The sequence below is a fragment of the Macaca mulatta genome, chromosome 3, assembly GCF_049350105.2.
Source record: "Macaca mulatta isolate MMU2019108-1 chromosome 3, T2T-MMU8v2.0, whole genome shotgun sequence".
Classification (NCBI taxonomy): Eukaryota; Metazoa; Chordata; class Mammalia; order Primates; family Cercopithecidae; genus Macaca; species Macaca mulatta.
Window position 1 is genome coordinate 151,030,347 of NC_133408.1, and position 12,357 is coordinate 151,042,703.

At 35.3% G+C, this 12,357-nt stretch overlaps 1 protein-coding gene and 1 pseudogene across 14 annotated transcripts in view; one reads left to right on the forward strand and one right to left on the reverse strand.

Annotated features, from left to right (window-relative positions):
- LOC144340115 (argininosuccinate synthase-like) overlaps positions 1 to 9,504 on the forward strand; it is a 42,059-nt pseudogene extending 32,555 nt beyond the window's left edge.
- IMMP2L (inner mitochondrial membrane peptidase subunit 2) overlaps positions 1 to 12,357 on the reverse strand; it is an 870,942-nt gene that overhangs the window by 727,267 nt on the left and 131,318 nt on the right. The gene's annotated exons all lie outside the window — the stretch shown is intronic.

Genomic DNA, 12,357 nt, shown 5'->3' on the forward strand with positions numbered 1-12,357 from the left:
GCTCAAAAACCTTAAAAGCTTCCATTTACAGCTGGGCATGGTGGCTCACACATGGAATCCCAGCACTTTGGGAGGTCGAGGCAGGCAGATCACCTGAGGTCAAGAGTTCGAGACCAGCCCAGGCAACACAATGAAACCCAGTATCTACTAAAAATATGAAAATTAGCCAGGCGCAGTGGCATACACCTGTAGCCCCAGCTACTCGAGAGGCTGAGGCAGGAGAATTACTTGAATTACCAGGAGGCAGAGGTTACAGTGAGCCAAGATCACCCTACTATGCTCCAGCCTGGGTAACAGAGAGAGACCCTGTCTCAAAACAAAACAAAAAAAGTTTCAATTTACTATAAAATCAAATTAAAAATCCTCAAGGTGGCATTCAAGACTCTGCATATCTGTATATTCAAACTATTTCCTAATACCTTCACAATGGAAATTTTCTGTTCCAGACACATTGCCTTCATAGTTCCACAAACACATTATGTATATTTATGTCTATTTACACCTATTGTTTCTTTTCTTTTCTTTTTCTGAGACAGGATCTTACTCTGTCACCCAGGCTGGAGTGCAGTGGTGCAATCTCAATTCACTGCAGCCTTGACCCCCCCAGGCTCAGGTGATCCTCCCACCTCAGCCTCCCAGGTAGCTGGGACTACGTGCAAGCTGCCACGATCATGATATGGTCTGGCTCTGTGTCCCCACCCAAATCTCATCTCAAATCGTAATCCCTATGTGTTGAGGAAGGGACCTGGTGGGAGGTGATTGCATCACAGGGCGGTTTCCCCACGCTGTTCTCGTGATAGTGAGTACTCACGAGATCTCACGGTTTAAAATTGTTTGACAGGCCCTCCCCTCTCACTCTCCTCTCTCTCCTGCCACCATGTAAGACATCCACTTTGCCTTCCACCATGATTGTAAGTTTCCTGAGGCCCTTCCAGCCATGTAGAACTGTGAGTCAATTGAACCTCTTTCCTTTATAAATTACCCAGTCTCAGGTAGTTCTTTATAGCAGTGTAAAAACAGACTAATACAGCCCAGATATATATATATAGATAGATATAGATATATATATTTAAACAGGGTCTCACTTTGTCACCCAGGTTGGTGCAATCACACCTAGTGGCAAAATCTTGGCTCACTGTAGCCTCAAATAGTAAGTATTCAAGATACATGTTTTGTTTAAAAGGAGTCAATAAAATAATCTAAGTCAACTATTTTATTTATTACACATGAAGAATCACAGGAAAAAAGTTAAGCAGCTATTTCAGATTACATAGTTTGAAAGCTACATCCCAAACACAAAACCCAATATTTTTTGGGTTGTAAAGAATCCTGCAGAGGATAGTGAAAGGGTAGAAGTGAGGATCCCTTTCTGTGTGATATTGTTAAAATTGGGATCCTTTGATTTACATGATAGCTTGAATTCTAAATATAGAGTTGCCATCAGTTAAATATAAAATAATATTGGGGCAAAATTAGCCATGTCACTTGGAAGTCTTTTGAAAGGTTTCTGCTTATTTTTTTAACCTATATATTATTGTAAGTGGCATACTTGGAACAACCTGCAAACACATATACTGATTAACTAATCCAGCGGCAGCATAACACACAGGGAGTTTTATCCTTTATGAAGGCCTAGCACATGCATCACGTTTAACACAGCCCTAGCTCACAGTACTTTATCTACTTGGCTAGAAAACAAATGGCCATAGAAATTCATGCTAGTCAATCTATTTTTTTATATATATTTTGGAGTACAAAGGATATAAATTCATCTGAGTACATAACTAGCATGCAAAGAAATCAGGTTGAGTATGCTACAGTTAAAATGGTCACCACAAGAAGCTGAAATACCAGGAGTGTTCAGTGGAATTACTGAGAGTCTTCAAGCAAAAAGGGTTTTCCTAACTGCCACTGCAATTATAATGAAAACATTTTACTTCCTAATGATTTCACCTAGAACACATTATACATAACAGAATATACATGCATTCAAATGTAATAGACACATAAGGAATACCAATTTTGACTACTTTCTTCCCATAAATCATAAGTGACTTCTGAGCACAACTCTCAAGACTTTCAAATACTTTCTGGGACTCTTTTTCCATTTAGAAATAAGCAACTATGTACAACAGTTGATGGAAAACTCAAGCACTTCACTATTTCAGTGAAAAGAGGTAGAAAGAAAGTCTATAAAGTATAATTTTTATCCATTTGAAAAAATTTAAATTTGGAATCACTTCATTCTTAAAGTCCCAACACACTAAAAATAAAGTGTATTCTAAATTTTCACATTTGTCAAAGACAGTAATATCAAGCAGTAGCCCACAATTCCCTAAAGGAATGATGTCAATTGGTATTTCTTAAATTAATTCAGTGACCTACAGTAATGTGAGTTCTTGGTACATAATGTCTGTCAGTAAGCAATACAAAACTTTCAGAATCACTTCTGGTGTCTGAACTCCAAAATGCAACCCAAAAAAATGTGTCTAAAGTAATTCCTTAATTCCTACTTCAATTTGCATCTGTTAGTTATAGAAATATCAGAAAAATAAAAATTACAGCAGGTGTAGATTGCTAGAACTACAATTCTACAAATTAAATACAATACAAATTTAACCAAGATTTCTGGTAATATATATATATAATCAGTTATCTTTCTGAGCTAAGACATTACAAGTCTGTAACTTCTTTTACCAAGTATGGTTTAGTGAGTTTCACATGTGCTTACACAGCTCCTTTTTAGTTACTTAGTAGACAATGTGCAATGGTGTACTTTTACAAAAATGTCAAAGGTCTCAAGAAATGGAAATACTCAAATTTAAAAGATTTATCTGTTATCTCTGAACTCTCTTTCTCTGCTTTTACTGCTCCCAAGTATACAGGCATCCCCAGAGACCAGCTAAAAGTTCAGGAACAGAAAACTCCAAGTACATCATCTTAACAAATAACCCCACACATCATAGTTTAAAAATAGCATATTTGAAAAAAATGCACTAAAAATTATTATTAGAACTTCACACTCAAATCCCTAAAAAGTTATGAACATTTTACATTGTAATACCCATAAATTCTAATGAGTGATTATCAAAGTATATCAGAGAAACAATACGTCTAAGATCATGAAAGATTAGAATATTATGTTTCGATTTTTACATGAATTATTTATGTACTTAAAAACATAGCTGAAGTGAGGAGAAACATAAATGATAATCTAATCACATTCTCTGAGTTTCCCTCCTAGGTCACTGGCTGCTCCTTCTCATTTTCCTGACTCCCATTATTCCTAACCTTTAAGTGCTGGACTGCCCTAGGAGGAGTATAGTACTCTTGTCTTTCTCTATTCACTGTCTAGGTCACAGGTCAGTAAACTTCTGCCTACAGACCAAATGTAACTTACCATCTATTAATTTTTATAAAGTTTTATTGGAACATGGCCACACCCATTTTCCTAATTATTATCTACAGCTCCTTTCACAATACAAGGTTAAAACTGAATATCTGCAACAATGACTATCTAGTGCCTCTGATCCTTTACAGAAGAAAAATTGTCAATCTCTATCTACGTGATCTCACTAAGATGTATAGTTTAAATATAATGTATATCCTGAAAATTCCCCAAATTCTATCTTCAATCCTGACTCAGATATGAATGACAAGTTCTCTACATTACACTTAGATGTCTTATAGGCATAAAAATTTAACATGTCTAAAAGGTAAAATTTGGTTTCTACCACCCGTACCCACTCCTTTGCCTCTTGTATCTCAATACACAATTTCCATTCATGGAATTGCTTAAGCCAAAAACTTCAGAATCCTCCTTGATTCCTCTATTTCTCTCATACTCCATATCCGAGTCATCAAAAAAAGTATATCCTTAAAATATATCCAGAATCTGGTCACTTCTCACCCACTGCAATGCTACCACCCTAACTCAAGCCACAACCATTTTCACCTGGACTATTATGGTAGCCTCCTTACTGGCTCCCTATTTCTGCTCTTGGTCCCTTACACTCTATTTTTACAGAGTATGTACAGTGATCATGGAATTCCACTACTGAAAACACTTCAAAAGCCATGCAAGGTGTGGCCTCCTGCTATATCCTACCTTCCCTCCCTCTTACTGATTCTGGTCACTCCCCACATGGTCTTTTACTGTCAAGCATGGTCCTGCCTTGGATCTTTGCATTTGCTGTTCTGTCTGGAAAAGTTTCCCCTGACTTATCTAGTTTGTTTAATTCCTCATTGTATTCAGGTCTCTGATCAAAGATTACCTCAAGTTAGAGGTCTTCCTTAATCACTCTCTCTAAAATAGTGACTCCTATCAACTCTATATCCCTATTATAGGTGGATTCCCTAGAAAACAGGCTCTAAGATTCTGGGATTTGCATGCATTTTGGGGAGTGCCCTTAGAAACAACATCTGAAAGGGAGTGAAGGAAGCAGGACAGGCAGAGAAAGAAGCTTAACTGCAATGCGGTTGTAACAGAGGTTTGAGCCACAGGAACCTCTGCAGTGGATACAGTATTTGAAAATTGTCCCACATGAGGAAAAGAGGCACAGTCTTTGAGCCCACATATGCATAATGAAATTCCCGGTATCCCCAGAGTTGGGGTGTAACCTTGAGTAAGACACATAAATCTGTGTTTTAGGGAAATGCAAATTAAAACTAAAATAAGATACTACACACACACTAGGATAGCTAAAATCAAAAAAGATTTAAAAAAAACAAATGTTGGTGAGGATGTGGAGAAAACAGAACCCTCATACATTGCTCATGGGAATATAACATGGTACACACAGCCGCCCTGGAAAACAGTTCGGCAGTCTCTTCCAAAGTTAAACATAAATACATCACACAACTCAGCAATACCATACCTAGAAATCTGCCCAAGAGACATGAAAACATATATCTACAGAAAGAATTATAAAAGCATATTCATGGTATTATTCATAATACCTAAAAGCAACACAACACAAAAGGTTAGCAAATGGTATGTGGATTAACAAAATGAGGTACATCTAAACAAAAACTAACATTCAGCAAAAAAAAAAAACGAACAAAATACAGATACATACTATAACATGGATGAACCTCAGAAACATTACACTCAGGGAAAGAAGCCAACACAAAAGACCATTTACAGTATGATTCTTTTTAACTGAAATAGCCAGAAGGGGAAAATCAATAGAAATACAAAGTAGATTAGTGGTTGCCTGGAGGTAGGGGTAAGAAATAAGAGTAACTGCAAATGGCCATGGGGAGTATTTTCAGGATGATTAAAATATTCCAAAATTGGATTATAGTGATGGATGTACCACCCTATACATTCACTATATATCATCAATTTCTATACTTAGCATGAGTGAATTTTATGAAATATAAATTATATATAAAGACATAAAAAAGAAAGATTAGTGGCTGATTCTTAAATTGACTAATAATAATGGTGACAATAACTACTACTCACTGGAAATTTGCTTAGGTTCAAGAATTGTTCTGAGTGCTTCATATGTATTAACTCATTTAATCTTCAACACAATCCTATGAAGCAGGAACTATTTTATTCCTATTTCAGAGATGAGGTAACTCAGGCATGGGAAAATTAAATAGCATGCTCAAGGTCATAGAACTAAATATATGTTAATTAACATAAAAATAAAACATTCTGCCTTAAATGCTAAGCACCGCACTTATCTAAAACAAACCAAAAAAGGAGAAGATAACACCATATGTGTTTATACATGGTAAGTTCCCTGTAAGTAGTGTATTTAAGATTTTCCAATGAGTGACCAACTTGCAACACTTATGATTATCTATATAGCCATTGAAACAAGTAATAAATATAATATTTATTATAAGACAGCTTGGCCAGTACCTGGTTCATATTCAGTGAGAGACTTAATTACTATAGACAAATATAAAGAATGCTCATGATCTAATCTACTGAATCACTATGTTCATACAGACACAGAAATACCACTATGGGTACACATAAATACAACTTTATTCTGCAAGAGTCATGCATAAACACACACACAAACTCTGAGTCACACAGTCTCTATAATAAAGATTTTTCTAGTGCATCATGTCACAGAACTACAAGCATATCATTTTGTTCCTGTAACTGAAATGCACAATGGGACAAGATGAGATGACAGTGTGTTTTATCTTTTTCATATGAAAGTTCAGTAATAAATTTCACATGGCAGTAAGCCAATATGAATGAAAAACTTGGAGATAATAACTTCTCATGTATCTACCAGTAAAACACTCTCAAATTTACAGACACCCCTAGAAAAGACAGCTGATAATCACATTGTATGTAGTTAATATTTTTTAAAAAAGAAGGCATATAAATGATCAGCAAGCCTGACATTTCGATATTTGACAACAATGTATTTTAAACAGTCTAATAAAACACAAAGCACAGATGTAGAGGAAGCAGGATATGTAACTAAAACCACATTCACCTTCAATTCCTCTGCAGGCTAGCACTGAAAAACCTACATCAGCACTTTCTGTCTAGATGATATATTGATACAAACCTAGAATAAAAATGGTGATAAAAAAGTACCATTTGTAATTGAAAATAAATGTTGCTAAGTGCTAACAAGCTTCTGTCAGTTAAATTGTTTTTATTTAGAAATATTTTCCATTTCCTCTATGATTCTTAAGAAACTGTAATTAATTTTTGTTCCAAATTAATAATTAAACAATGTTTTTGTGTATTGATTACACAAATTAGTAATATTTACATTTAAGACATTCATTTAAAGTTGAAGAAACCATTCCATAATACAAAGTTAATTCCTACCCTTAATTGTCTTAAAATTTAACGTCTACCTAGAAAGCAATGCATCAGTAATAAATTTATGATTCAATATAGTTATCAGCCCATAGCTAAAAATTTGCAGACCTATATAACCAAGCACATTAAAAGTCCCTACATACAACCATGAGTAACTCTCATAGTTCAGCATGCTCTACAGTAAGAACCATCACAACTGCATGTTCTCATTGATGGGTCCCAGTACATGTTTAAAAGAAGCTGTACATGTACATCACCAACTTGCACATACACACATGCAAAATTAAATGACCTAAAGGGTATCTTGTGAAAAACTTGAGAGTTTTTTTTTAAGACATCAGTATAACCTTGGTTAAATAACCTTATGGTCTATAGAAAGATTTGAAATTTCTGAATATAAAAACATACAGTAACATAAAGCTTGCTTCTAAGAGTAGCCAGATTCAATATTCAGGTTTAGAAAAATTACATTCATTACATTAAATTTAAGTGGAACAAATAATTATGCTGAACTTCTACAGGACTGCCCTTAAAATCCTATACATAACTAGAAAAGTGGGCAACATATATAAAGCTATTTCAGATAGTAGATAAATGGCAGAAGAGGCATGTGATTATTAACAAAAGGGAAACAAATCAGTTGATATCTAAGACTGTCTGTGTTTCAACCTAGACGCAAAGTCCAAACTGTGTTATAAGAATGGGGAACTCAAAAAGAACATCATGGTCCAAATAAGTTGAGAAACAGATTAGAGTTTGAAGAGTCTGGGATGGCTGGAATTTGTGGGACATATTACAGATAAAGAGAACACTATGCAGAGACTGGCATAAGAATACTCATGAGGCTTTGAATAGGAATCTGTGCTGCATAGGGTGAAACTCCAAGCAGCCAAGTGAAAAATAACTAGCAGGAAAAGATCAATTTCAGGGGAGCTATAAAGTGAACAATTCCAAGAATGAAGAGCCCTTGTTGTTGAATACCCAGAGTATTCTGTAGAGACTCCAGAAAGCTCATGCCTTAGTAGTGAGTCTAAACTAGCTCTAAAGATTACCCTAGATCATCCTTGAAAAGCATAAAAATAGCCTTGAAATGAGCAGGCTGATCTGCAAATAACTTAAATACCTACCAAAAAAGTGGAGGGTGGTAGGGAGAGAGACCATTTAAAAGAAAAACCAAAATGCAACTAGCATTACATTAGTAACCAAAAAGAAAAACCAATGTAAATTAGTATCTACATTGTTCAAATTCAGCTGAACAATGTAAATACTAATAGTCAATGCCTAATAATGAAAAAAAAAATTAGAGACAGACAAATAAAAGGGAGGGAAATATTACCCAGAACTAGGAGAAAAATCAGTCAATAAAAACAGATCCAGAATTAACAAAGATAACAAAATTTACATTAAAAGGCCTTAAAACAGCTATTAAAATAAGTTCAATAAGATTAAAGACTTAATGGAAACATGAACATAATGAAAAGACAAAGAGAACATATTGAGAACCACCAAAGTAAGTGTCCAAACATTTAAAAATATTTTTGACACGAAAATATTGCAGATAAGACACTACAGAAAATATCAGTGAAGTGGAAAACATAGCAACATAAATAATTTTAAACAAAGTACAAAGGAAGAAAACATTTAAAAAATAAACAGTCTTGATAATATGTGAGGGTACCAACAAATAATCTAACATTTTTGTAATTCAAGCACTAAAATAAGAGGAAAGAGGTCAAGAAAATATTTAAAGAAAACATGCCTCCAATTTTTCTGAATTTGATCAACACTATCAGCCTACAAATCCAAGTAGTTCAACAAATCTCAGGCAGAATAAAGAAAAACCATGACAAGACATGTTATAATCAAATTGCTAAAAAAAAAAAAAAAAAAAAAAAAAAAAAAAAAAAAAAAGAAGTAATAAAGAGAAAAAATCTTAAAAGTAGCAAGAAAAAAAGGCATATAATGTACACAGGAGTAAACATAATAAACATGTCTTGTCAGAAATTATGCAAGCTGGAAGGAAATGGAATGACATATTTAGAGTGCTATAAGAAAAAAATTGTGAAACTAAAATCATACAGCCAGATCAAATAGTTTCCAAAAATGAACACAAAGGCGAAGATGTCATTTACCAATACACCCATGACCCAGTCAAAGCCCACAACATCCCTGAAATTCTCGAGATCAGGTTCAAAAAAAGGGGTCCCCATGAAAGTGAGCATCAAGATGGCACCACCTCACCAGACCTTCTTGGAGCTCTTCATGTACCTGAACGAAGTCACGGGCAAGCACGGCATGGGCTGTATTGACATTGTGGAGAACCGCTTCATTAGAATAAAGTCCAGAGGTATCTACAAAACCCCAGCAGGCACCATCCTTCACCAGGCTCATTTAGACATCGAGGTCTTCACCACGGATCGGGACGTGCACAAAATCAACCCTGAGTGTAAATCTGTCCACCATTGCATCACCAAGTCCCAGGAGGAAATGGAAGGAAAAGTGCAGGTGCCCATCTTCAAGGGCCAGGTGTACATCCTCAGCCAGAAGTCTCTACTGTCTCTCTACAAGGAGGAGCTGGTGAGCGTCAGCGTGCAGGGGAATTATGAGCCAATCAATGCCACCGGTTTCATCAACATCAATTGCCTCAGGCGAAGGAATATCATTGTTTCTAGAGTAAGATCACTGTCAAATAGACCCGCGTACAACGGGAGCTGGGGCCTCCTCACTTTGCAGATCTCCCAAGTACAGGTGCTAATTGTTGTGATTATTTGTAATTGTGACTTGTTCTCCCCAGCTGGCAGAACAGTGGAGCTGCCAGCGCCCAACTTTGTTCCCTGATCTCCCTGAAGCCTGCAAAATTGGTCATCGAAGGGAAGGGTGGGGGACAACTGCAGGAGTGAGCTATAAAATGACAATTAAAAATAAAAACACACACACACACACAGATAACAATTCTAAATATTTATGCACCTAATAATGGAGCTTCAAAACACATGAAGCAAAAACTAGAACTGAAAGGAAAAAAAGAAACCCATAATAATAGTTGAAGATTTCAACACTACTCTGTTGGTAATTGGCAGAACAAAGAGATCAGAAACAGTAAAGATATAAATACTTGAGTGGCACCATTAACAAGTTGACCTAATTGATATTTATAAACAACAATAGCAGAATACACAAAATTTGCTAATGCACGTAAAAAATTTAACCAAAATAGGGCATATGCCAGGCCTTAAAAAAAATGTATTGAAATCACTCAGAGTACTTTCTTTGGTCACAAAGGAGTTAAAACAGAAATCAATTAAGGAATAAGTCCGGAAATATCTGGAAGTCAAACTATATAATTCTAAATAACCAATGGAAAAAGAAACCACAAAGGAAATTTAAAAGCATCTTGAATAAAATGAAAACACACTATATCAAAATTTTGGGGAGAAAACTAAACTACTGTTCAGAACAGTGTTTCCCCAAATGTGCTACACACTAAAAATCACATAGGGAGTTTTTAAAAAATCCCATTGTACCTCATATCAATTTAATAATTAAATAAAAATATCTGGGGATGGGAGACAGAATTATTAATTTTTAAGGATTCCCCAGACAATTCCAATTTGCAACAAAATTTGGGAGCCACTGGTTTAGAAGAAATTTTGTAGTTTAAAAAAAAAAAAAACAAAATTCTACGTTAACAAGGTAGAAAAAGAAAAGCAAATTAAAATCAAAGTACATAGAAGGGAAGAAATAATAACAAGCAAATAATCAAAGACATAAAAAACAAACCCAAAGCTGCTTTTTGGAAAGCATTTTTAAATGATAAATAGCTAGAATGACCATGGGAGTAAAACAGAAAAGATACAAATTACAAATATCAGAAATAAAAAAGGAGATATTCTCCAACTACTTCAGGCATCAAAACAAAAATAGAGGAATATTATGAACAATTTTATACCAATAACTTAGATAAATTAAATGAATCAATTGCTTAAAAGACACAAATTACAAAACTGACTCAGAATAAACCCCTCATCAATCTCAAAAGCTTAACTCATAATTAACAATCATCTCAAAAAGAAAATTCCTGGACCAGATAGTTTTGCCAGTCAATTCTATCAAATATTTAAGGAAGAATTAAACCCTATACAAACTTTTTTAGAAAAGAAAAAAAAGAAGAAATACTTCCCAGTTTGTTTAATGAAGCCACCAAGTCTACAAATCCAGATAGAGATTTAAAAAAAATGACAGGCCAATATATCTCATAAATATAGACATAAAGATCTTTAACAAAATATTACCAAATCAAACCCAGCAATATAAAAAAAAAAAAATACATCATGATGAGGTTTGGCTTATCCAGGAATGTGAGATGAGTTTAGCATCCAAAAATCCAATCAATGTAATTTACCATATTAACAGATTAAAAAACAAAACTACATGACCATATCAATAGTTACAGAAAAGGATGTGGCAATTATCAAACACTCGGTCCTGATTCAAGAAAAAAAAAAATTCTCAGCAAAGTTGAAACAGAAAGTGTGCCAGTTATCAACCTCTTGCCTGTCAGCTCCAAATTTACCCTTCACTGTCCTGCTTTGTGATATGGGAGCTGGACCCTATATATTTTCCTTGCCAGCAGCTGGCATTAAATTTTGTTAGCAGAGGCTGCTGGAGAGAACACTGCAGAAGGAAGGAGCTTCTCCTTCCAGTTCTGATATGCTTTGTTCTCTTGTGTTTCTTATGGCAATCAGCATCACAAAGATACCAGTGATACTCACATCCCAGCAAGTTGCAGCAGCACCTCCATAAGCAGCTTCCCAGCCAGTTCCACCAGCATCCCAAGTGGTTTCCTGGCAAGTCTCAAGATGTTCCAACCAGCAGTTTTCCGGAAAGTTTCAATAACACCTCCATGAGAATCTCTGCAGTGAACTTGATCCCCTCCTCAGGGGCTGCGCACTTCCACCACATACCATAGAAGCAAGAAGAGAATAAAGTACGCTGGAACCACAAAGAGAAGCCACTTCCTCCTGTACCCCCGCAGGAAGATTGCAAGTGAATTTCAATGTCACCTCTGCAGGCAATTTCCCAGCAAGTCTCAAAAAGACCCAGAGGGTAGCTTCCTGAATCAACAAACTAGGGTACATCCATGTAATCAAATATTAGTGAGTGATTTAAAAAATCATAACCTATAAAGCCATGGAAAGACATGAGTCTTAGCCAGCATACTGATGAAAGAAGTCAGTATGAAAAAGCTACATATTGTATGATCCCAATTAAATGACATTCTAAAAAAGACAAAATTGTACAAACAGTAATAAGATCAGTAGTAGGAGTGATGGGCAGGAGGAAGACAGAGATGAATAGGTAGGAGCATGGGATTTTTAGGGAAGTGAAACTATTCTGTATGATACCACAATGGTGGATGCATGACATGCATTTGTCAAAATCCATAGAGTTGTACAACACAAAGAATGAACCCTAATGTATAGACATCAGTTAATAATATTATATCAATATTGGTTCATCAGTTTTAACAAATGTACATTAATGTA